The sequence below is a fragment of the Oryctolagus cuniculus genome, chromosome 13, assembly GCF_051225735.1.
Source record: "Oryctolagus cuniculus isolate XC-2025 breed Fujian yellow rabbit chromosome 13, ASM5122573v1, whole genome shotgun sequence".
Classification (NCBI taxonomy): Eukaryota; Metazoa; Chordata; class Mammalia; order Lagomorpha; family Leporidae; genus Oryctolagus; species Oryctolagus cuniculus.
The window spans coordinates 38,751,973-38,778,814 of record NC_142879.1 but is presented as its reverse complement, the minus strand read 5'-3'; the positions used below and the strand labels follow the sequence as shown (position 1 = coordinate 38,778,814).

Here is a 26,842-nt window from a genome sequence, read left to right as displayed (position 1 = left end):
GCAAAGGGCTGTAGGTAGGAGCCAAGGGCAGAGCCACTCTGAGGATGTGGGTGGGTAAGGACATCAGCCCACCTTGTTGGGTGGACCGAGCTCTGGGATGCAGGGAAGGAATTGAGCAGCAGGTGAGCAGGGAAAAGAAGCATCGGGGGGCCCCCAGTCAAGCCCCTTCACCTGCAGGACGAGTACAAACTGGGGAGCATGGGGCAGGCTGGCGTACAGCCCTCGTCTGTGCCAGCACCTGCAGGCACAGCCAGTTCTGACATTGGTCCCCATCTCATTAACTGAAAACAAAGACGCCCTGGACCCATGCCCTTCTGGGACTGAAGGCAAGGGAGCAGACAACAGGACAGAGCCACTGATCCCAGCTGGCAGCGGTCCAGGCCAGAGAGGAATCCACACAGAGGATCCTGGGGAGAGCTGCATTCAGTGGACTTGCTGCCAGCCACAGCCACAGGCAGGGCAGCCTCTGCACGGACAAGCGGTGAGGGAGGTGCTGGGAGGAGGGCAGCAGCCTGCAGAGTCAGGTGTTTCGGAGCCTTCTGGAACCTTCCGGAGCCCCTGCTGCCCCCAACCAGGCCCCTCAAGGAGGAGGCCTAGGGAACTGTCCCCAGCGCCAGGGGCCCCTTCCTCCCTCCAAACCTGGGCTTGCTCTAGCATCCTAGACTCAAATGTGAACCTGCAGGAGCGACTTCCAGCTCCACGGGCACATGACCTTCCACACACCCTTGCAAGCCTCTCCTTCTCTGCTTCCAATATTTTCTGCTCCTTTGGGTAAGCAAGTAGCTCCGCCAGCCTGCTCCAGCCCTGGAGGAACAGGCACCCGAGTGTGGAGGGGCATCAGGAAAGCTCCCGCACTCCTAAGTATCTTCCACGAAGACCCGATGTTGCCGTTCTACAAGCCTGACTCAGATCTGCCACGGGCAGCACTGGAGTGGGAGCTACACAGCCCACAGGAAGTGAGGCCTTTACTGGCTTCCATCATCCTGCATCAACTCAAGACACAGCAGCAGGGGCTGGCATTGCAGTGCAGCCGGTTAAGCCTCCACCTGTAACACCAAAATCCCATATGAGTCCAGGGTTTGAGTCCTGGCCACCCCACTTCTGAGCCAGCTCCCTGCTAAGGAGCCTGGAAAAGCTGCAGAAGATGGCTCAAGTGCTTAGGCCCCTGCCACCCATGAGGGAGACCAGAATGGAGCTCCTGGCTCCTGGTTTCAGCCCAGCTCAGCCATTCGGGGAATGAACTATTGCAGCCATTTGGGGAATGAACTAGTGGCTAGAACATCTCTCTCTCTCCCTCTCTTTCTCTGTAACTCTTTCAAATATTGACCAAAACACGGAAGCTTCTAGGAGCACTGGCCTATTCAGCAGGGCATCAATTGTTCATCAGCATATGGGATCTTTTAATCAAACCAAGCAAGAATGTGTAATGATGTTAGCTCTGGTCCAGGGATGGAGGGGTTTTTTTTGGTTGTTTGTTTTCTTTTTCTTTTTTTTTAAATTGTTTTTTTTTCCCAAAGAAACCTTTTATTTAAGGCATACAATTTTATGCATTTCATAAGTACAACTTTAGGAATACAGTGATTCTTCCCACTATATCCACTCTCCCACCCACACTCCTACCCCTCCTTCTCCTCCCACTCCCATTCCCAGTCCCATTCTCCACTAAGATCAATTTTCAATTAACTTTATACACAGAAGACCAACTATATACTAAGTAAAGAGCTCAACAATTTGCATGAAAAAAAAAATAGTTCCTCAACAGTTAAGACAAAGGCTCAAAGTCATTGCATCTCAAAGTTAATTTCACTTTTTTTTTAGAAACTTAATTTTAAAGAAGCACCCAAGAATAATACATGTTTTGTGAGCACTTCGACATAACTATAACTTGTGAGACATAAGAATATCCTCCACTTAATACATTAAAAGAAAGTAAGTCCTTGAGAATGAGTTCTATCATTAATTAAGGAAGCACCTAAGAAAACAAGCAATGGAGTTACATACTTAGGCATAACTAAAACTTATGAGACATAAGAATATCCTCCACTTAATACACTAAAACAAAATAAATCTTTGAGAACAAGTTTTACTGTTAACTCTCATAATACAACTCTTTGAGGACAGTGGTCCTGCATGGGGAGCAAGTGCACAGTGACTTCTGATGTTGATTTAACAATTAATACTCTTATATATGATGTCAGTGATAATGTGAGGCTCTTGCCATAAGCTGCCTAGGCTGTGGAAGCCTTTTGAATACACAATCTCCCTTAGTATTTAGACAAGGCCATAATCAAAGTGGAAGTTCTCTCCTCCCTTCAGAGAAAAGCACCTCCTTCTTTGATGACCACTTCTTTCCACTGGGGTCTCACTCACAGAGATCCTTCATGTAGGACACTGTTTGCCACAGTGTCTTGGCTTTCCATGCCTGAAATATTCTCATGGCTTTTCACCCAGGAGCGGGCCCACTGAGTCATGAGTTTACCATGTGTCCAGCGGGACTCCTTCACCCAGCTGCCCCTCTAAGTGTGTCCCAGCACAGCTGAGGACCCCCATGCACTTCTGCACAGATACCTGCAGCCTCCAGCTCTCTAGTTTCTTCAGTCCCCCAGGCACAACAGGCTCTCTCTGTGGTTGGGATCCCCATTTCTCCAGGGATGAGTTACAGCATCTTTTCCCATGAGGCTCAGCCCTTGGGGTTCCCTTTTCTGTCAACCACCCTGTCTACATGCTCTGCCCATCTTGCAACGGGACTGCTGCCACTGATCCATTTGAACCTGGCATTGGTATAAGCATAGGTCGAGATACTTTCTGTTTCAGACGTCCTGAACGCCTTCTCTCACTGGTCACCTTGCCACGGGTTACCTGTCCATGCCCCTGCTGCGCTTCACTGAACGAAAATCAATCTCATCCATTGTTGCCTCACGTTCCACACATTTTGAAGTTCATTGAAGAGGTTCTTCCTTGCTCCTAAGACTCGAAAGATAGAATTTGATAGTATTTTCTACTTTCTTTATGAAATTGTAGGGCTCTCCTTAGTCATCTTCTGTCTTTGGATGCCACGCTGGGTTACCTCATGAGATCAGAGTTCACTGCATTCGCTGAATGTTTAACGAGCAATGACTGCATGCCAAGCACCGTGCTTGGAGCTGGAAAGAGAAGACAAGCCTCGACGGACTCACCCACAGGCGCAGAGTGAGACCTCCCTGTGACAGGAGGTGCTAGGACTCAGGAAGAGCTATTTCAAGAGGAAGAGTGACATTTCAACTGCAAACTACCCTGAAGGAGACCGTGGTCTCGGCAATCCCTGTAAACCAGGGGTGCAGAAACTTCTCCCTGCCAAGGGCCACCGGGTGTTTATGGCATCATTTGTATGCCAACAAAACTGTCAACTTAAAAATTAGCCTGCCACGGATGCCCTGAACATCCCATTCCTCCTGCGGCTGGTTGCCTGGGCAGGGCCAGCCCACACCCACAACTTTGCCTTCCTCATGCACTCCACAGGCCGGACGCTTCTGTTGTAAACCCGACTCAAGGGAGGTAAAGCCATGTAATCATCTGGGTAAGACATGAATAGCCCAGAAAAGACTGTTCTGGTGGATCTAGAACTCATTCCTAGAAGAATTTGTACCAGGACTTAAATTTTAGGCTTTAACATTCAAGTCCTCAAAACCAAATGGAGAATCAGCTATGAAGAAAAAGTGCATAACATGCAGTCGGTTTAGCCCCATGGTGCATCCAACTGGCAGAGCCTTCCTGGCAGAGCCTTCATTGGGGCAGCCGTTTCCTACAAACTGGCATGAACCTGTGCATTGGCAGCTGAAGGCTGAGCTGTAGCTCTCTGTGGAAACACCCAGGGCTTCTAAGACAAGCATCCCCTTCACCAATCTCCTGCAGAGATACTCCCTCCCCCAGCGGGTGCTCAACGTTTTATTTAGATTTTTCTAAGTAGCACCATCTGCTTTGAGAAGTTTTAAAAGCCAGGCATTAGAAATTCACTAGTCTACTTCAGTGAAAGAGTAGTGACCACAATACAAAGGAAACCAGAAGTGTACACACAGGCTGTGACCCCCACTGGGACCCTTACCAGCCCTGGGTTGAGGCCAATCAGCAAGTCCAGGAGGTCACTGCAGAGCAGTCAACGCCGCACCTCTCTGCTGGAGCCGTCTACATGCTCAGGTGCACAGCCTAGGCTCATGGAAAGGGCACTGTGTGAGTTAGGAACCAGTGAGCAGCTCCAGGCTTTGCTCCTGACTGTGTGATTCTGAGCATCACCCTGCTCACCCTGTCCCTCAGTTTCCTTGTGGAAAAAATTAGGACAGTGCATTAAATGGGCATTTCTGAACATGGACAGGGATGGTAAACTTTTCAGATTTCTCATGGAAGTCATCAAAATACAAGGGGGTGGAGGCCTTGCACTGGATCTACTAAATCAAAACTGGACAACAATCCACACAGCAGACTCATAGAATGATAAATGTCCTAACCAGCACTCTGACCTCAGAATCAGCCCTTAAGGCATTCAGATCTGGCTGAAAAGCCCATGAGAGCATTTCAGACATGGAAAGCCAAGGTATATTTGCAAAAAATGACCTAAATGAAAGATCTCTGTGAGATTCTGGTGGAAAGAAGTGGTCATCAAAGAAGGATGTACCTTTCTCTGAAGGGAGGAGAGAACTTCCACTTTGATTATGGCCTTGTCTAAATACTGAGGGAGACTGTGGATTCAAAAGGCTTCCATAGCCTTGGCAGCTCATTGCAAGAGCCTTGGGTGATCACTGACACCATAAATAAGAGTGTCAATTGTTAAATCAACAGCAGGAGTCACTGTGCATTTGCTCCCCATGTAGGACCTCTGTCCTTAATGAGTTGTACTATGAGAACTAACTGTAAAACTTGTTTTCAAATAGTACTTCATACTTTGTGTGTTTGTGTGTTGAAATCTTTACTTAGTATAGAATTGGTCTTCTGTACATAAAGTTAATTAAAAATGAATCTTAATGAAGAATGGGATGGAAGAGGGAGTAGGAGTTGGGATGAGAGTGGGGGTGGGAAGTGAGAGGGTGGATATGGGGGGAAGAACCACTATTTTCCTAAAGCTGTATCTATGAAAATTGTATTCATTAAACAAAAGCTTTCTTAAAAAATAAAAATAAAAAAATTTAAAATAACTGGACGGTGTCACACTCAGGACCAGCTGAGAGCATCCCCCGGCCCCGACTATTCACTCCAGCTCCTGTGAGCTATATGTGATGTGGGGAAGGTCAAGCCCTCACCTGAAGCATCCTCAGACAACAAAAACCCAGCACACCAGCGTCCTTGGGAACCTACAGGCAGAATCCTTGGCTTCATCACTAAAGCTACTGACTCATTTCACAGTGCTGCGAACATGGGCAGCTGCGAATCTATTTGCAGATACGAACTTTATCTTTCACATAATGACACACATCCCTAAACCCTAAATCAAAAAGACAGCTTTGACCTCAAAAATGAGTCCCATCACATACATGTATATGCAAAAAATGAAAAGCACATGTATGTAGAATCCCACGAGATTATGAGCATCTCAAGGACTCCAGGAGGAACCGCACCCTGAAAGAAGACACTTTGCTTTGTCTGTTGCTTTACCCCTGACACCTGGATGAGGGCCAAGCACACCACAGTTAAAGAAAGAATGAATGAGTTTACTGAATAATACAGAAGAAAATTAGACCCAGAAAAAAGTACATATGCAAGCATGCATCCATACACACACATGTGTGCGCACACACACACACAAAGATCACAGGTCCCCAAAGAGCCAAACTCATTGGCTTGAAAATTTCAGGTCACCCAGAAGCTCAAGTGAGATGAGAAAGTGCTCAGTAACACAGATGCCAAGGGTCAGCAAAGAAGAGAGGTGCCTGTTCCTTGGGGGAAACAAACTCTGCCCAACACTCTTTATATCCAAAAAGGATTGACTACCCACATATCTTAACTCCAGTAGAGAACAGTGCATCCCCGCAGCAAAGATGGCCACGGACATCAGCCTGTTTACTGTGGCATCCCTCCATAGCGGCTGAGAACTCAACACAGTGATCAGACTCAATAAAACATGTTTGGAGGAGGCAAGACGAGACCACAGGGTCTGAATTCTGAATGTGCTTCAAATCACCTCCATCCATCGATGGGAGAGCAGGGCGCTCAGAGAGTCGGAGAAATAAGGAGAGGTGAGGCTCTGCAGCAAAGGCTTCCCCGGGCAGGTGCTCCATGCGGCTCATCGGGAGGGGCACTGCACTTTGAAGGCCCAGCATGCCCACGCTGACACTGACCATGACTGGTGAAGCCTGAAGAGCCCAACTAGGATTCTCTGGGTTACCTGGCTGTGCCTTCTTCTTCAGCAAAGATCAGATGTGCTGAAAAGTCACCATTTCCCCCTCCAGGTCCCTCTTAAAAAATTATTTATTTATTTATTTATTTGAAAGGCAGAGTTATAGAGAGGCAGAGGCAGAGGCAGAGGCAGAGGGAGAGAGAGGTTTTCCATCTGCTGGTTCACTCCCCCATTGGCCACAACAACTAGAGCTGCACCAATCTGAAGCCAGGAGCCAGGAGCTTCTTCTGGGTCTCCCATTCAGGTGCAGGAGCCTAAGGACTTAGGCCATCTTGTACTGCTTTCCCAGGCCATAGCAGAGAGCTGGATCAGAAGAGGAGCAGCCGGGACTCAAACATGCACCCATTTGGAATGTTGACACTGCCAGCAGTGGCTTTACCTGCTACATCACAGCACCACCCCTCCGAGTCCCTCTTCACCCTTTTCCACATGACCTTGGTGCTGGGAGCAGACCCCCAAAGACAACACTCTCTGACCCCCCTTCCTCTTGCCAACATGAGGCACCAGCAGATGATGGGGGGGCCTGTTGGGGGTACTTACTCTCAGGTCCTCTCCTGGCTGTCCTGTGGCTTGGCAGTGTCTCTGCTCTTCCATGTAAGGCCCCCCATGAAGCTCCGAGCACAGCTGGTCCTCCAGCCTCCTCCCACCTGGGAGTGGCAACAACTTCCCCACCCTGCTGGTTTCTTAACCCTGGGCCACCTCTGCCAACAGTCCTTTTGCTACACTCACCTCAGTGAGCCCCAGGGATGTGTCTTCCATTTTCCACTGAGGCAATGACTGGCACCTGCACCAAAAAGAGCCCCTGCGGTTAGGCCAGGCTGCAGTCCCCAGGTGCTCTGGCTATGTGTCAGCACGCACAGCAGGGAGGAACCAGGTCCTGAGCACTCCACATCACAGAGAATGGAACTACCCCACCAGTGCCACCAGCTACCACACCCTTAAACAAAAAAAAAAATCAAACTCAGCACTGCTCCTGTGGGGAACCTGGCCTTGAGCGATGCAGCTTCCTAAGGAAGCCTACAGAATCAAGGATTCGCAAAGTGTGGCCCTATGGGACCACAGGAAGTGACCCACCGGATGGAGTTGCTGGAGAGAAACAAATTTTGCCAGACGTCTGCTGATTCTTGTTTGAGAACTGTGCCTCGGCCGATGGCTAAAACCAGTGTCACCTGGGGCCACTCCCAGTTCATGACCAAAGAAAAACAGAATAAATACTGCAGCATCAACATATAGAAGACCCTCCCTACTCAAACACAAAAAGAAACCCTCGAACAAGGACGCAGTATCTGAACAACTGGGAAGCAGCTTAAAAATCTTTACCCGTGAGTCAAAAAAAAAAAAAAAAAAAAAAAAAAAAAAAAAAAGGAGCATCGCCTTTTTCCCTGTGTTCACAGTGGATCTCTGGCCTCCCAGGAAGCCATGTTATGAAGCAACAGAGGGTCGGCGCCGTGGCTCACTAGGCTAATCCTCCGCCTGTGGCGCCGGCACACCAGGTTCTAGTCCCGGTCGGGGCGCCGGATTCTGTCCCGGTTGCCGCCCTTCTAGGTCAGCTCTTTGCTGTGGCCTGGGAGTGCAGTGGAGGATGGCCCAAGTGCTTGGGCCCTGCACCCCATGGGAGACCAGGAGAAGCACCTGGCTCCTGCCATCGGGTCTGCAGCATGCAGGCCGCGGTGGCCATTGGAGGGTGAACCAACGGGAAAGGAAGACCTTTCTCTCTGTCTCTCTCTCTCACTGTCCACTCTGCCTGTCAAAAAAAAAAAAAAAAAAAAGAAAGAAAGAAAAGAAGCAACAGAAGCTGGGAATTCGTGCAGCACCCCCACTTCAGAGAGACCGCTTACAAGGGGCTGCAGAGTTACGTAGCTGGCTTAACAGATTTGTTCTCGCAGGAAGCGTGTCAGAGTGATCAATGAAAATACAGAAATGCCTAAAATCCAGGGGCTCCTCTCAATTTAAGAAAGAGAAACACAAAATTCACACGCAATACCCCACATGTTGCCGTCACCTTTGAAATATAATTCGCCAGAAAAATGATTGAGGAGGAAAATGTAACCTAGTCGATCATTTGCTTCAGCTATCAAAACTTGGCTGGTCGCTGGAGTGGGCCAGCACCAAGTGTTCCTCTTTCCTGCCCTTCACCACTACAGGGAATACAGAACATTCCAGAGGGCTCTGCTTATGCCTCCTTTGCACTACCTTCTCCCTCATACGACCAAGAGTGGAGGACTTGGACAGAGTGGGACCCAGGAACACAGGCAGGGAATATGAAGAGTGTGCGGCTCCAGCTTGGCTTGCAGACAATGTTCCAGGAAAGCTTAGCTTGCAACGCGGGAGTCGGAAGGAGCCAGACCACCAACCCGAGCGCAAGTTCACAATGCAAGAGGCCGCACAGTGCCTGCATGAAGAGCCCTCCGGGATGTCCCCCAACCCGTCCTGTAGAAGCCCTGACAAACTCCATCCCCAAGGGGCAGTGTCTCCAGGGGCTCCACCTAGGCCCCTCCCCCAACCCCGCACTGACGAATCCCTTACTTGTCCCAAATAAGACTTGGCTCTGAGCAACTCCCACTCGAGGCGGCTTATCTGGTGACACCCTGAGTGAACAGACTCCTGGTGTCTGCTGAAACTCTCAAGTCCCAGTCCACAGCTCGAGCTGCAGAGGCCTTGTACACGGGTGTAGGAAGAGAAAGGGGTCCCAGCATGCAGTGGCACCCCTGCCCTGGCACAGGAGGTGCACAAGCGGCCCAGGCCCCACCACTCGGTGCAACCAACTCGGGTTGCGTTTTCTCTTCCCGGGGGCTTGGCTTCTGGGAAGTGGAGCCCCTCTGCTGTTGTCCCTGCTCCCTGGGGTCTGGACTATCAAGCGTCTTCCTCCGCCACCCAGCCTGGCACTGGAGCTGCTAGCCAGGACTGGGACCCGCCTACCAGGGCCACAGCTCTGCTTAGCTCCCACTTACTCCTCCCCTAGGGCCCTTATGCCCCTGACCCCAGCCTGTTTCTTCCCACACAAAGTCACTGGCTGGAGTCTGGCTGACCGCAGAACGAGTGGATACCCACACGGGACACTGCTGCTAACCACACCTTTGGTAACGCCTCCCTCCTGCTGGAACCTGCTGCTAAACTCGCTAAACTCTGCAGCTCTTTGGTAGCAGAGACCACCCAGCTGCCCCTCAAGGGCTGCAGCCAGAATATTCCCTCCCCCCACCTCATGGGCAGTGCCAGCCTAGGCCTGTCATCGTTACCCAACTCTCCCTAGTGATCTGCTTCCAAAACAGACACCATCTGCACTCGTCACTCTGCAAGGTGTTTCTTGGCCCAGGTGGCACACAGGGAACACGGGGCTGAGGTCGCAGGCCAGGTACCTGCTACCCCCCAGTACCCAGGAAGTGCAGGTTAAACGCCCCGCCAATACTCCTGATTGCCAAGCGTACCCAACGGGTCAGTAACGTTAAAGAGAGTTTCTCAACCTCACTGATAGGCTAGGGCGTGCAAATGAAGGTAACCATGAGACACAATTTTACACCAAAGCAGGGGGAAAAAAAAGTATTGACTTGAAATAAGTGAATTGCTATCATAGAACCAGAGAAAAAAAGGAAACCCTGCCCAGTGCTGGTGATGCTGTGGACTGGAATGGCCTCTGGGAAGCAATCTGGTAATATCTACTGCTAATGAAAGTGTACACTGTGTACTTCATGGAAAACTGAATTGAAAGGTGGCCCGCGTTCCCCACAATACCCTCACACGTTCTCCACCCAGCGGAGCCCTTTCTACCCCTGAAATGAAGGCACGGCCGGCGGCGATGATGGCCCTGCGGTGCAGGGCATTAAGCTTGTGACGCCCGCAACCCCTATCGGAGTGCTGGTCCGAGTCTCAGTTATGCTGCTTCTGACCCACTTCCTGCTTGCATGTGTCCTGGGAGACAGATGACGTGCCTAGGCCCCTGCCACCCACGTAGGAGACCCAGATGGAGTTTCTGGACCCCAGCTTTGGTCTGGCCCAGCCCTGGAAATTGTCGCAATTCAAAGATCTCTGTCTCTGTCTCCCTCCACCTCCCTCCACCTCCCTCCACCTCCCTCCACCTCCCTCCACCTCCCTCCCTCCCTCTCTCTCTCTCTCTGCTGTTCTGCCTTTCAAGTAGATGGAAACAGATAAAAACTAAGCATCTTTAGAAAGATTACAAAGGTGAAACATATATTCATACACATACTCATTACAAAGGTAAAACATATACATATATATGCACTGGTTCAGATGGCAAGAAATTGATGCCACATCAACGCCCACTGGCGAGAGCATGAGTGGGATGTGTCCAAACTGTGGACTATGAGGCAGACCTGGCCAGACGTGTACCAGTTAGCTTAGGGGGCTCCTGAGCTGCCATTCAGTGAGAAAGAAAGCAAGAGGCAGAGACGTGGAAAAAGAACATCAAGACTCGCCCTAAGACAGTAGGCAGGTTTACCTACAGCTGCACGGACATGAAGAGACACACGCAGGATGAACACCAGGCATCCAGCCCCGCCAGCCCTGAGGGTGGGACGGGGCGAGGGAAAGGAAGCCACCCTGGCCGTGAGGAACAGTGAGGCAGCAGCACCGGCAGAAGCCATAGTTTTTTTTTTTTTTTGGACCGTGAGAGAGAGACAGGTCTTCCTTTACCATTGGTTCACCCTCCAATGGCCACTGCAGCTGGCACACCGCGCTGATCCGAAGTCAGGAACCAGGTGCTTCTCCTGGTCTCCCATGCAGGTGCAGGGCCCAAGCACTTGGGCCATCCTCCACTGCACTCCCTGGCCACAGCAGAGAGCTGGACTGGAAGAGGGGCAACCAGGACAGAATCCGGTGCCCCAACTGGGACTAGAACCCGGGGTGCTGGCGCCACAGGTGGAGGATTAGCCTATTGAGCTGCAGCACCAGCCAAGCCATAGCCTTTTAAAAGGATTTTAAAAACAAAACCAAAAACTGGAATGTATGATGTAACCCCACACAGTTCCACTGATGTAAAATTAGGCATGGGTGTGTCCATGAGGAGACACACACAGTCCCAGAGCACCTGTATGGCACCGCATTGCTTCCTTACCCCATCCCTGTACTGTCTGCGTGTTTACCAGTGTGGAGTAGTCACGGAATCAGCAAAATGTTCCCCAAAGCTGTTTCACTGTTGTCTTTTTATTCCTCTGCTTTTCAAACTCCTTTGTCATTCCAAATGTGCTGCTCCCCACCAAACTCCCCACATCACAGAGGCCGTGGCCCACTGCCACTGGGCTCCTTTGCTTGCTCTGAATGGGGTGTGTGTGTGTGTGTGTGTGTATTGCCCCCTTTCTCTCTCTCTCAGCCCTGCCCACCTGAACCACCACACAGAATATTGCCCTCGGGCTCCAAAAGGCTCTATCACACCACTAGACGTCTACACTGATCTTGTGTGCTCCAAACCTACCCCTGCCCTCTGGCCCAGGAGCCCAGCTCTTAACCTACACCGGCATTCCAGGACAGCCCTGGGGCGCTGCCTGAGCACCTGGAGCCTTTTCCTTAATCGCCCTCTCCCCGGTTGGGCTCTGGCAAATCATCCCCAGCGTCCGACTTCCCCAGGGGAAGAGCGTTGGAATGTGCCTGTGAGAACGCTGTTCGGGAACAGCACGCCAGCTTGCCCGAAGAGCTCTGGCTGCAGGGGCTCTTCCTTCCACTGCCCACCCAGCCAACTGCTGTCAATGTCACCCATTCAACAGCCCCAGGGTCCCAGAGCCAAAAACATAAGTCCACCCCAGGGCAGCCAGGTCTGGGGCTGCCACCCCATGCAAGGGAATGTAGCCAGGCTGTCTGGCTCTGGAGCTTATTTACATATTCCGCTACATAAATTTACATGCTGACCTCCAGAGGCCTAACTCCAAATACTTAACATCAGATTGCTTAGTCTGTGTAACGTGCGGGGAGTACACACCCAGTGGGCCTCCCTGTTTGGTCAGCGTCCCGGGAAGCTTCTGTCCCACTGGAAGGTGTTATCTCGGAGTGTCCTGAGCCTCTGTCTCCTAGAACAGCCCAGTCTCCCACTCCTCACCCCGGAAGCTCGTGGAGGCTACGGCTTCTGTGGCCCCAGGCTTGGTGCTGGGGAATGACTCACTTAGGGCACTTCGGTTGTGTGTCCAGGGGAGCCCCCGGCACACAACACTTTGTACCCCGGAAGAGCACTTGGCAGATGGCTGCACCCAATTCCCAGCAGCCCGCTGGAGAGCACAGCCACGTGGTGCTGACCCAGAACCTCCGCTGCTTCGAAGCCCTCTGAGACTCTGCAGAGCCACCCCCTTGTCATCCCCGGCTCCTAAAACCTGCAAGGACTGACCTCCATGTTGATATTCAAGAGCATAAAGGCAGCCAAGAGCAAGCCAGAGAAGTGGTGGCACGGGTCCTCACAGGTCCTGCCTTGGACGGAGCGGGCTGCATGAGTCGTCGTCTTGCAATCCACAGGAAAGGAACCCCTGGGAATGTCTGCTGGGATAAAGTTTCCCCCACATTCCCAGCTCTCCAAAAGAAGCCAAGTGGCTTTCCAAGAATGCTATAGAGAACCCTATCATGGGCGTTAGCGTTCAATGTGGCATTCATAATTTATCCAATAAATTCAGCTGAGCACCCACTGTGTAAGAGGCGCTGAGCTGGGAATTAGGTCTCTGTTGTAGCATGCGCTTCTTATTGCAGCTGCAATAAATTATCACAAATTTAGTGACTTTAACACGAATGGGTGTGCAACAAATATGAATACAATTAAACACAACCGGTTTCCCCAAAGCACCACAGAGCACAGGGCCGAAAATATCCTGAACGCTGCCAAGGGCAAGAGATTATCTGAGTTATGAATTAAACATGGCCCATGCTTCTCTTTTGCTTCTCCCCATCGCTTTCTGCCCTCTGGCCATTTCAGTCCTTGTTAACTCCTTCAGGGAAGGATGGCCGGAGAAAGAGTGCACCACACATAGATGCCCCCACGCAGGGGCTTGGGGGTAGACATGTCTAGATGCGGGGTGTGCCTTTTGCTGGATTTCTGGGCTAAAAGAGATGTAAGCATCCACCAGCCCCAATTACACAGCCTTGCAGACCGCACCTGCTTCACATATTACAGCCCAAACTGGACCAGGGCCTTAACTTCCTCACCTACCACCCTTTGAAAATAGGTCCCAGAGAGACCTGGAGGTCTTGTCACCCACAGGACAGGGGAGCCGTGCAGCCCCACCTGCAGAGCAGTGGAAAATCTCCCCACTGCTGGCCTTGCCTCCTCCACAGGATGTTTGTGACAGATGACCCAGTAGTGGCTGGAAACAGCACACAGGCAAGGGAGGCCGAGACAGGTCCTGGAGTCACTTCTCTTTGGATTGCCCTTCAGGAGCTGGGTTCACCACCTGGTGGGGCCCCTCAGCAGCCACAAAAGGTGAGCAGACATTAAACAATGCAAGATCAAGAAAGTAACTGGGGGCGGGGCGGGGCTCAGAAGCAAGGGCAGGAAGGGCAGAGGGGTGGCAATGAGAAGGACACATCACACGTGGTGGGAGAAGCAGAAAGTAAACAAGGGGGGCCGTGGGTTCGGCCTCATCAATGGGATGCCTGCGTCCTGTGTCGGAGGCCTAGGGCTGGAAGCTCCACTAACTGGATCAGGAGCTCCACTCCCAATCTAGCTTCCTCCTAATGCACACCCTGGGAGGCACCAGTGATGGCTCGAGCACATGGGTCCCTGCCACCCCCAACAGAGACCCAAACCAAGTTCCCAGCTCCCGGCTTTGGCCTGGTCCAGCTCCAGCTGTTGCAGAAATTTGGGGAATGAACCAGTGGATGGAAGAACTTTCTCTTTCTCTGCCTTTCAAATATATAAAATACATAAAAAAATTTTAAGTGGATGTGCAACTTTTCCTTAGTAAAGAAAAAACGTGTATTTTCTCCTAGGTATTTCTGCATCTTGAAAGCTAACCTAAAAGCTGCCCAGCCCTCAAAGAGAAAGCAGGCAGAGTTTCGTTCTGTTCCCTGCTCCAAGTGGTGATGCAGTCTTGGCTGCTTCCCATGAGCCACCCTCCCCCAGGATCCAAAATGCTCCTTTGTGCTCGTCGGCCACTGTTGGCACAGGATCTGTTAAAAGTTCAGATGCCATCATCCATCTCTGCACCCCCAGCTTAGATGCACCTGCACTTGGCTGCTGACGTATCTATTATTTAGGCAAGTTTTCCTGCCGGCCTTTGCCTGGGCTTCTATCTCAGGAGTCCTTTGAACTTGCAAGTGTCTTCTTGTTGAGCAAAACCCAGCCCTCTAGTGGCAACGGATGAGCATTACAAGTTGGTAGAGGAAAACATCCTGGAAGAGAGTTTCCAGCAGTCAGGAGTCTGCCAGACAGATCACAAACCTACGCGGGACAGCAGGGGAGGACAAAGTGGGTAAGTGTCACTGGCATGGCTTTTTCCTAGAATGTGTTTCCATTCAGCAGATACACCCTGCCGTGTGCCAAGCCGACCACTGGAGCCAAAAGGTGCCTGTGACGTCATCTGGTCCTCCCCACTCTCTCTGCTACTCTGTGCTCTACCTCCCTCGCTCCCACCCTGAAAGTGGAGACGCTGACAGTCTCCTCCACACCCTCAGTGGCCAAGCCTGTGTGGAGTGCGCAGGCCCCACGAGGAGCTGTAGCAATGGCCAAGGACGAGGTAGACTCAGTCTCACAGGTCCCCAAGGTCACCTGGCCTTGGCCACAATTCAAACACCCTGACAAATTCACTGCAGCCCAATTCTGGAGACACCAGGGTTGCTCTGCCTGGTCTGAGCTCTGCTCCCAGGTTCCCAGGTCTTGGCCACAGTGGGGAGGCTGCATGGTCTCCTCACTCACAAACCAACCCCACCCGGGCCTTGCTTCCTTGGCTCACTTGGCATCCTGCCTGGATCGCTCCAGCCAAGCCGGCTCCAGCCAACGTGGACCCGGTGTGGTGATATTTCACATCTCCCTGCATTTCCCTCAGTGTGGATGAGCCTCCATGTAGACGTGGCTAAAGCCAGCATCCTAAAGACACTGAAAGCAAAACATAGCGTGGATACAGAAACCACTCACACGGCGTTTGTCTTCCCTGTGCAGCCCGATTCATCCCTGGCAGGCCTCATTTTGCTCCTTTCTCCACTCCCAAGGCCCAGGAATCTTGGTTAGGTAGGTATCTGATCATTATGGAGCAAGTGGAGTATAGGAATATGCAAGCTAAACCAAACTGTAGACTCCCGCACCCATGCCTCAGCCACCCACAAGGCCACAGAAGGCCTGCAGATGCGGTGTCCAAGCTGCCAGACCTTAGCGGGCCAGCACAGGTAGAGTGTGAGACCCTCTGGGGCCCCGCGGGGAGGGCCACACTCGGCCTGCACGTTCAGCCCCAGGACGCTTCCCTGCAGAGCTGTCACAGGGGTGCTCACAGCCTGGAACGCCACCAGCTCACCAGGGCCCCGGGCTTTCCTTCTGCCTGTCTCATCAGCTTCTTAGCCTGCAGGTCAGGCTCTGTGCAGAGGCGGGGACCAGTCCTCTTTGGGTTTGCTTCTATTAGAGCTGCTCTGATTTACCTGCAGTTCTAAAGCTATGGGAAGTCATAAACGCCGACATTCTCTTACAAACACAGAACACAGGGAGTTTGAAACTGACCCTGCAGGGCGGGCCCGGGGCAGAGCGGTGTGGTGACAAGGAGCCCTGCTCGGGAGCAGACCATCTGGAATCACCTACAGTTTGTGCCTCCACCCCTCATCCGAAAAATGGACGTAGTACCAGTATCCACGTAACAGGATGCTGCCGAGATTAAATGAGCTGGAACGGGGCGGGCAGAGGCAGAGTCCCGGCAGCACCAGCTGGTGTTACGGTGGCACCTAAACTTCACACTTGGGACAAGACAGCACTGCAGCCATGCGGCGCTTTACAAGGAGTCTATGTCCTGAGAAGTGTGTCATCAAGGTGATTTGATGGCCGTGCAAACGCCAGAGTACGCTTACACAGCCCTATGTGGTAGAACCCACTGCGCACCCAGGCTCGGAGGATACAAACCTGCACAGCTTGTCACTGTCCTGAATACTGAAAGCAATTTTGACACAGTACTATTTGTGCATTGAAACATAATCTAAACATAGAAAAGGGAGCTGGCGCTGTGGCACAGCAGGTAAAATCTCTGCCTGCAGCGCCAGCATCCCAGGTTGGCACTGGTTGGTATCCTGGCTGCTCCTCTTCTGATCCAGCTCCCTGCCAATGTGCCTGGGAAAGCAGTGGAAGATGCTCTCTGCACCCACATGGGAGACTCAGAAGAAGCTCCTGGCTTCAGATTGGCTCAGCTCCAGCCATTGTAGCCATTTGGGGAGTGAACCAGCAGACGGAAGACCCCTCCCTCCCTCCCTCCCTCCCTCTCTCTTTCCCTCTCTGTGTCTGTAATTCTACATCTCAAATAGATAAATAAAATCTCTAAAAAAAAAAAAAAAAAAAGAAAAGAAAAGAAAAGTGAGGGATCCAGAGAGGCCAGCAGATGGTAGGACACAGGGCAGGAGTCCGGGCTCCATCACACACGGTCAGGTTTGGGCACCACTCCTGGAAATGACCTCTGTGCCAGGAGGCGTCTTTTTTCAGAAGGGAAGCTTCTCTTCTCCTCTCTCTTCTGCCTCCTGCAGGTTCTGTGCATCTGCCCTGAAGGTGGGGCTAAACCCCTTACCGTGCAGCAGGTGCCCACCCAGTTCGGGAGGTGGCGTCTGTCCAGGAGCCTCAGCCCAAGCCTGCCCTGGGTGGCTGGGTCACCGCTGAGAACAACCCTCAGAGGCCCTGGGGAATGGCCCAGGCATGAAGAGGGAAGCAGCAGAGCTTAGGCCAAGGAAAAGAACCCCATGCCGTCTTTGCCGTTCATCAACTCCCCAGAGACGTCTGCCCTCCACTGCGCTCACCATGGAGGGCTCCTGCTTCCCTTGCCGTCAGGCCTGCTGCTTAGGAAACAACAAGCGGTCGGCTAGAAGCCCACCAGGAACGGCCCGTGTCCCCTAACAGACAGCCACACACACAAAAGGACTCCTGGTAGACGGCAGAACCTCCCCGCCCTGCCCTGCCCTGCCAATCACCCAAACCACTCATCCCAGGGACCAGCAGGGCCTGCTGGCGCCCACCCACCACCAACCACCGAGTCACAGCACAGGGCCTGGGAGCCCGTGGGCACCGACCTGCAGAGAGTGGCTAGCAAGGCAGGGGTGCTGAGGGGTCAAGGGGTGACTCAGCCAGCACAGGGAGCCTGGGGAGCCCTGAACCACATGAGCCGCCACAGGGCTCCTGCACACACACCCGACTGTGACATTGTGTGCACAGAGGGGGCTCCCTCGGCCACCTGCTGCAAATCGCCTCTGTGCTGTCGCTGGGGGGCTCAGAGCAGCTTCTCTGCAGCACAAGAGCTGGAAGTGGCTTCCGTCGTCACCGTGCCTGGCGCCTCACTTCACAGATGAGGCAAGTATGGCTCGAGGAGGCGGGGGCGGCTGGCGCAGGAGCCCACAGGCAGTGTCACAGAGGAGGGGCGTCCCAGCATGCGGGCACGCAAGACACGAGACAGGCACCGGAAATCCCTCCTTTCCAGCCACAATCCCCCTGGAGCCAGCAGGGCTTGGGGGGAGGAGGGGGCGGAGACCCTGTCCACATCCTAACTACCTCCTCCTCAGATCACGGGGCTACTTGTGCTAGAAGATTCCCTGGAAGCGCAGCGCTAGGCAGAGGCCATGGACTCCTCACGAAGACAGAGCTCAGAGGACAACAGGGTTCCCAGCTCCTCACCTCCGCTTCGGAGCAGGAGAAGGGAAATCACAGACCAGACAAGCAGGGACACACTTCCTGCAGGGAGAGAGGTACTCACCTCCGGGCAGATGGGAACCCCAAGTCCAGAGGGGAGCAAATCATGAGAAAGGAAGGGAACTGGAAACACAAATGAGTAGAAAATAAAACTTCAAATAAAAGAAATGATGGGGGCAGGCATTTGGCTCAGTCGTTGAGACACTGCTTGGAATGGCACACCCCGTGTCAGAGTGCCTGGGTTCGAGCCTTGGCTCTGCTTCTAAGTCTGCCTTTCTGCTCATGTGCACCGTGGGAGGCAGCAGGTGATGGCGCAGGTATTCACGTCCCTAACTGCTTCCACAGGAGACCTGGATTGCATTCTGCACTCCTGGCTGTAGCCCGGCCCAGCCCCAGCTATTTCAGGCATTTCAGGAGTGAACCATTAAGATGGATGATCTGTGTCTCTATCCATCTGCCTTTCAAATAATAAATAATATTTCTTTAAGAGAAATGACATGCTAGCCATTTCGGTGTGGACCAATGTCAAGGCAAGAAACTCTACACTGGAGTCCTGGAGAGCGTGAATGAGGGAGGAGGACTCGGCGGCACGGACCGTCAGAGGCCCCGGCCAGCGCCTCCTGCAGCTTCCAAACGCTGTTGCATGTCCCAGTCGCCTAGGAGTGAAAAGTTCCCAGTCCTGAGCCCATCCCAGACCTGGAAAGTCCAGCACTGAGCCAGCTAGGGCCCGGCCAGCCCTCCTTTCACAAAGCAAGAAACCAATGCCCAGGACGTTGGAAGAAGGCTGCTAACATCAGGAAAGGGACATGGGCAGAGCGTTCTAAGTCCAGACCACGAAGGGCAAACCTGATGTGACATGGGAAAGACTGGGCCTGGAGAGAAGCCGCCTGCCGGGATGCGCGTCCTGCTGGGTGGTGCTCAGAGGCCCAGGAATGGCTGCCTCCTTCTAGCCTGGAGGCAGGGATGCAGCCAGAGCCCTGTCCATCTCTCTGGCCCCTTGAGAATCTCCCTGTGGCCTCCAACTCCTGGGCAGCACCCTCTGCCCACACCAGCAGAGCCCACCTGGGCAGGTGGCCCAGCACCCCAGGGACACGCTGCGAAGCCTTCCTGAGGCTCTGTCAGGTGGGCCAGGCACAGTCCCCAGCACGTGGGCCCCTTCTCACAGGCTCCCTGCAAAATGTGCCTGGATGCCGCACCACTCTGCACTGTCAGAGCAGGAAACCGAGTACTTCACTTATGGAGCCACTACCCACAGGAGTGCCCCTGGCTTCATTTTTGGCTCCTTCTTTTCAATTTTAAAAGCATGGAGGCCACAAGCACTGCAGGTGCCATGGCCGAGGGGGAGCCAGAGGGAGGCAGGCGGCGTGGACTGGCCACGGGCATCCCAGAGAGGCTAGAAGGGCCTCTGCGGACAGCAGCACAGGGCTGACAACCTGAGCGACGAGACCCCCGCTGGCCACCTGGTGACATGCAGGCCTCGCCTGGCTCATGCTGGCCTTGGAGGCTATACTGAGTCCTTCACCATGACAAAGCACAGCCGCTGCTTGCCTGATGCTTTACCAGGACCTTCTAAAGGCAAGCCAGGGGCCTAGAAAGCTCTTGCAAATCCTGCACGAAAGCTGTGTCCAGGTCCTCATTGGGCAGTGAAAGGGACAGGCACGAGGATGCGTGAGGGCTGGCACCCAGGGGTGTTCTGGGCCCACAACTCTGAACAAGGGCTGCACATGTGGGGGCCTCCCTGCTCCCAGGTGGGGAACGTTTCTCTCAACAACAGTGTGAAGGCTGGAAGGGTACTGTCCCCTGCACAACACACCCTGAAACTTAGCCCCCACTGCACTGCTAAGACGGGGTGGGGCCTGCAGGTGAGTGCCTGGGGCATAAGGGTGGTGCCTCCCTGAGGGACTGCAGCCAGCCAGCCGGGTCTCTTTTGTGTCCTTTGGTCCTTTACGCCACACAAGGACACTTGGACGATGCCAGCTTTGAGGAACAGGTCCTCCCTACGTGGAACCCAGCAGCACCTTGATCTTGGGCCTTGAGCCTCCAAAACTGAATACACTTCTGTTGGTGATAAACTACTCAATATCAGGGATTTCGTTAAAGTAGCACAAATGGATGCAGACAGGCAAAGACAGATGAAGCAACAGATGAGAGCATTAACACAGCCCCTGGTTCACATCGCCTTTAGGGCTAGCAATAGCCTTTTTGGTAAAGTTTTATTCATTTTATTTGAAAGGCAGTGTTATGGGGGGGGGGCCTTCCATCCTTTGGCTCACTCCCCCAATGGCCTCAACAGCCAGGGCTGAAGCCAGGAGCTTCTTCCAGGTCTCCCACATGGGTACGGGGCCTAAGCACTTGGGCCATCTTCTACGGCTTTCCCAGGCCATTAGCAGGGAACTGGATCAGAGTGGACTACCCCCAGGATGCATACTGCTGCTATGTCACAACACCAAGAGCTAATAATATCTTAACTATGGGAAATGCTTGAATACTAATGTAGCTCTTTCTTTAATTCAGTCAACATCTTTCTCTGCAGCCCATCCAGAAAACCACCAAATGTTATACAGTCTGATTCCCAGGCATGGAGGAAGTATGCATACTTAATGCACACAGCTATAAAGATCAAGTACACACATTTCTGTTTATGAGGTTATAAAACACAACAGGTTACCTGAGGAAAATGCCTAGAACTGGATAAAGAACGTAAGTCTGGAAATTAGAGAACTTATGCCTCTGGGCTCTGCCCTAAATGGGCCGTGTGGTCTTAGCTAAGCCACCTTACTTCTCTGGGTTAAAGTATACCCTCATATTTTTTTCTCAAAGATCTATTCATTTATTTTGAAAGTCAGAGTTAGAGAGAGAGAGATAGATCTTCTATCCACTGGTTCACTCCCCAGATGGCTGCAACGACTGGGGCTGGGCCAGGCCAAAGCGAGTAGGAGTTTCTTCCAGGTCACCCACATAGGTGCAGGGGCCTAAGCACATGGGGCATCTTCTGCTGCTTTTCCCAGGCCATTAGCAGGGAGCTGGATTGGAAGAGGAGCAACCAGGACTTGAACCGGTGCCCAAATAGGACGCCTGAGCCACTGGTGGTGGCTTTACTGGCTGTGCCACAATGCCGGCCCCAAAGTATCCTCATTTTTAAATAAGACAGAACCTGAGATCTCGGGTCCCTTTCTGTGTTGGTATTCTAGGTCTATGTGATGATCTGACTCTACCCCCTTTCAGCTGTGTAAGCTGAATCAACAGAAAGCCAATCAGCAAACAGCAAATTAAGCTCTCCCGACCCTGCCCCCTTAGCAGACAGGTGCTGTGCCAATGTACAGCAACACAATATACAGCAATGTATTACCAGCACAGCGGCCACAGCTGCTTCTGGCTGAACCCTTGGTCCAAACCTGCTATTATCTTGGTTTACTGCTTTGTTATTCCTGAACAAAATGTTCCACTTGGTGTTTTGAAATAAGAAAGGAAGAACCAAAGGAGTAGATGGATTAAGAAGTAGTTCCTGGGAACTGGCACTGGTGCAGCAGCTAAGCTGGCATCCCACATGAGCGCGGGATCAAGTCCCAGCCGCTCCACTTCTGATCCTGCTTCCTGCAGGAGTCCAGTGGATAGCCCTGTGTGTGAAATAATCTGGACACAGAAAGGAGGACACTGGGAAACCTCACTGACACGTGGGAACTCAACCAGCAAAATTCATCCACACATAGAACAGAATGGTGTTCCAGGCTCCAGGCTCCAGGCTTCGCCCAGGATTAGCCCTGGCCTTTCCAGCCATTTTGGAGAATGAACCAAATGGCTAAAATGAACCAGCGGATGGAAGATCTCTCCCTGTCACTATGAAAATAAATTGAGTAAATATTCTTGTGAATTTTTAAATAGTGTTTTTCTGCATGGTTTTCCTTGTGCACCTTTGTCCAAAGTCAATCTGTGTGTCAGGCATCGCCACACAGCACAGTAAGCTGCGACTTGGAAGACCCACATCCGATAGAAAGCTTGGACAAACAGCAGAAGATGACCCAAGTACGTGGCCCCTGCCACCCACATGGGAGACCCAGATGGAGTTCTAGGTGCCAGGCTTTGGCCTGGCCCAGCCCCAGCCCAGCCCCAGCCCTTGCAGCCATTTGGGGAGTTGATAGAAAATCAATATCTCTTTCTCTTTCTCTTTCTCTCTCTCTCCCTCTTCTGCCTCTGTAACTCTGCCTTTCAAATGAATAAATAAATCTTTTTTTAAAAAAAGTAGTAGGGCAGTTGCTGTGGCGAAGCCAGTTAAGCTGCTGCCTGTGACAACAGCATCCTAAATGGGTGTCAGTTCAAGTCCCGGCTGCTCCACTTCTGATCCTACTCCCTGCCAATGGCCTGGGAAAGCAGTGGAAGATGGTCCAAGTTCTGGGGCCCTGCATCTGCATGGGAGACCCAGATGAAGCTCCTGGTTCCTGGCTTCAGCCTGGCCCAGCTCTGCCTGTTGTGGCCATTTGGAGCGTGAACCAGGAGATGGACGACTTCTCTGCCTCTCCCTCTCTGTAACTCTTTCAAATAAAAAATAATAATAAATCTTAAAAAAAAAAATACTAATAGTAGTTCCTGAGGGGGTACTTGGCCTGGTGATTAAAACACTGCCTAGGACGCCCACGCTGGATCAGCTGACTCTGAGTCCCAGCTCTGGCTCTGATTCCAGCGTCCTCTACCGCAGACTCTGGTAGGCAATGGTGATGGCTCAAATGGTTGAGTCCCTGCCACCCACATGGAGACCTGGGCTGGGTTCTTGACTCCTGACTGTGGTCTGGCTCATCCCCAACCATTCCATTGTGGACATGTGGGGAGTAAACCAGTAGATGGGCTGAGGCTCCCTCTTGCTCTCGCTCTCCCTCTCTCCTCCCCCACTTCTCTCCCTCTCAAATTCAAAAAGTAGCTTCTGGCACAACCAGTTGCTTGCTGTGGCACAGGCTGGGCACTGAGGGGAGGGACGGCCAGGCTGGCTGTGTTACACAGAGCCAACACCCCCAGCCCAGCCCCCCATGCCTCATCCTCCTCCCTACAGCTCAGCAGGGCGTACTTCTTGAAAGGGCCACGCTGTTGCGAGGGCCATTCCTCTCTTGCCTTTAATAATCTCGCCACACCAACCTTTATTTGGCTTTGTGGGAGTGACCGAAGCCATATGGAGGAGCTCATCTTCACAGAGGAGCCAGGCAGCATGCAGCTCGGCTCTGGGCCGCGACATCACCTCTCCCCTGGGGAGGCAACAGTCGCTGCATCCCATTTACAGGACGAAACAACTCACTCCGCACGGTGGCGGAAGTTGCCAACTTTGCTAATTGTATGAGAGCCTCCCGTGGGAACACAGCAGGGAGCGTATGAAGTGGGACAGACAGGGCTTCCAAGGAAACCCCCCGTCCCTGGCTCTGGGGCCAGCAGGGAATGGAAACTGAGCACACCGGCTGGGCTCAGGCTGGACGTGGGGCCGTGGAGGGGCGGCCACAGCTGTGGGGGTGGGGGAGGCAGGAAGAAGAGGGAAAGGAAGCCTGGGTGTCGCATTATTCTTTACCCTCAAGATTTCAGAGCTGCACTGTGAGGACACCAAACAACGAGACACCTCTTTTGCTTATGCTGGCTTCACCACCGCTATTTGTTTGTTTGTTAAAGATTTATTGACTTATTTGAAAGTCAGAGTTACACAAAGAGAGAAGAAGAGGCAGAGAGAGAGAGAGAGAGAGAGAGGTCTTCCATCTGCTGGTTCACTCTCCAGATGGCTGCATCGGCCGAAGCTACACCGATCTGAAGCCAGGAGCCCAGAGCTTCCTCCAGGTCTCCTATATGGGTGCAGGGGCCCAAGGACTTGGGCCATCCACTACTGCTTTCCCAGGCCATAGCAGAGAGCTGGATCAGAAGTGGAGCAGGCCGGCACCGCGGCTCACTAGGCTAATCCTCCGCCTTGCGGCGCCGGCACACCAGGTTCTAGTCCCGGTCGGGGCGCTGGATTCTGTCCCGGTTGCCCCTCTTCCAGGCCAGCTCTCTGCTGTGGCCCGAGAAGGCAGTGGAGGATGGCCCAAGTGCTTGGGCCCTGCACCCCATGGGAGACCAGGAGAAGCACCTGGCTCCTGCCATCGGATCAGCGCGGTGCGCCAGCCACAGTGCGCCGGCCGCAGCGGCCATTGGAGGGTGAACCAACGGCAAAGGAAGACCTTTCTCTCTGTCTCTCTCTCTCACTGTCCACTCTGCCTGTCAAAAAAAAAAAAAAAAAAAAAAGTGGAGCAGCCAGGACTCAAACCAGCACCCATATGGGATGCTGGCACTGCAGGCCATGGCTTTACCTGCTATACCACAGCGCTAGCCCCCCCCCCCCACCACCACTATTCTAAGTGAGCGTGTGCTTTGCTAAAGCATCTCCCAGCAGACTCTGCGAAGGCTGCAGGCTAAGTAGGAATGAGGCACGTGGTGGAGGCACGCCCACTGGTGCCATGGCAGGTGCTCCTGGCGAGAAGGTGGAGACAGTTCTCAGGGCAGCGGGCATGATCGCCTCGTGAGGAATCCCATTCAGGGCCACGTGTCCAGTACATCTGTCCTCCCAGCCAGACCCCCGCTGCTCAGCAAGCCGGGAATGACAAGAAATAGGACCTTTCCCTGTGGCCCACGTAGGCTGGCGTATCCAGGGTCTGTGGCAGCAGGAAGCGCACCCGGACTTGGGAGAAAATCCTGCCTTCCCCAAACACAGGTGAGGCGACAGGCTAGAAACACAAGCCACCCTGCTGCTGCAGACACCGGGAGGCAATGGCGATGACACAAGAACTGGGTCCCCACCGTCCACGGAGGAGACCCTGACTGAGTTCCCAGCTCCTGGCTTCAGCCTGGCCCAGCCCCAGCTGTTGCAGGCGTTTGGGGAGTGAATCACTGGATGGGAGGTCTCGCTCTATCTCGCTCCCCTGCCTTTGCCCCTCAAGTGAATGAGTAAACAAACCTATTTATAGAGTTAGGCCACAGAGCCCAGGCGGTGAGTACTGGCAACTTTTGGTCATCCACATGCACGCCCAGTGTCCACTGGCAGGCCTTTGAGTGCGAGTGCAATGGACGGTCATCCGGGGGCCTGCCCTTACACCAGAAAAGCCAAGGGCAGGCCTGGAGCACCTGCCATGCCTAGCCTGCAAGAGTCACCATCCTAAGGAGGAATGGTTCGCAGACAGAGGGCTAAACGCAGCGATTCTGTTGCTTGCAGACTTCGTAACCACTCTCCGAGTGCCCCAACTCCTCTTCTATGAATCTCTTTTGCGCTTCCAGTGGCCAGAACTAGCTTCTAAGCACCTTAACTGGCACATTCTCTATACAGAAAGCTGACGCGGAATACCCAGGGAAGACATCAGACAGGAGGAGAAATGAGAGAGAGGCGGGGGTGCGCGGCAGGGCAGGGGCCAGGAGCCCAGAGCTCCCGCCCTTCAAGGCCCCGAATGCAGCCGGTTCACGGGGAGCCGGGGCTGTCCACGGCGGCAGCGACCACGGCCAGAGAGCGCCCCTCAGCAGCGGCACCAGGCCCATTCGCTGTCAGCCCCCTTCCGGGCGTGAACACTGAACGCATTTTCCTCCAGTCAGCACAGACACGCTGCGACGGCCTCCGCTCCACTCCTTGTCACTTCCAGAACCTCCCAGAGAAATCACTCCTGCGTAAGTCACAGCCCAGCCACGATGGAGGGGCTGTAAGCTCCCCAACTCCGGTTCAAGTCCCAGCTCCAGAGGACGCCGCCACCTGCCCCGAGAGCCCATCTCGCCGCTGGCAAGCACCACACCCTGCACCTCAGCGGCCCCTTACAGCTCCATCCCCAGCCTCACCGGCCGCCCCATCCTCATGGGTGCACCAACACCAGCTTGATGCCCCCCCACTCTGACCCCAACTTCCCCACCCCCACAACGGCCTGCTGGTGACACAGGACAATGAGAAAGATCAGATTCTGCGCCGATCTCAGGCAAGGCCCCGAGGCTCCCTGCGCCATCTCCCAGTGGCCACAGAGCAGAGACGGAAAGGGGAAACGGGTGAGTCACGGAACTTGTGCAGTGCGGAACTTGGAAACCCGAGGCACACATCTGTTCTCTTTGACCTTGGTCCGCCCACAGCCACGAGGGGTCTCATGTGTGCAGTCCGCGGGGTAGACAAGGAGCCTGGACATGCATCTCCATGTCCACACGCACCTGTCCCTGCAGCACAGCCAGGCGTGGGTTCTCTTGGGCAGCGCCCTCATGAGCCAACCCCCTCATCTGAGCCCCCCATGCTGGCCCCACAATGCCCACGTCCTGTTGCCTAATCCCTGCATTGCAGGGGTCTGGCTAACCCTTTGGGTATTTCCATACCTACAACCCGTGAATGCAGTTGCTAACTCCTGTCTTAATAATGTTCACTGAGCACATTTAAGTTTTTTTTAAATCCAAGAAACAAATGTCTCTATTATATAGGGGACCATCTGGGCTGCCACAGCTAGCTGGCTATGTTGCTATCAACTCTTTTTTTAGAGTTCATGAATCAGTTGCCAACAAGGAAAAAAAGAAATGAGTGCCAAGACTCTGTTTTCCTCCCCTGCATTTTCTCCCCAGCAGCAGAACTGCACCCCATAGTCAGAACGGACCATTTGAAACCAAAACAGAAAAGACACCTGAGACCAGTGTTCTGGAACCTCCAGCCCACCGCGCCAGACGCCGCCTGCAGGTGGGAG

General features: G+C 53.1%; 1 protein-coding gene across 3 annotated transcripts in view; it reads right to left on the bottom strand.

Moving 5' to 3' along the window:
* Window positions 1–26,842, bottom strand: part of CNIH3 (cornichon family AMPA receptor auxiliary protein 3) — a 113,845-nt gene that overhangs the window by 66,071 nt on the left and 20,932 nt on the right. The window lies entirely within an intron of this gene.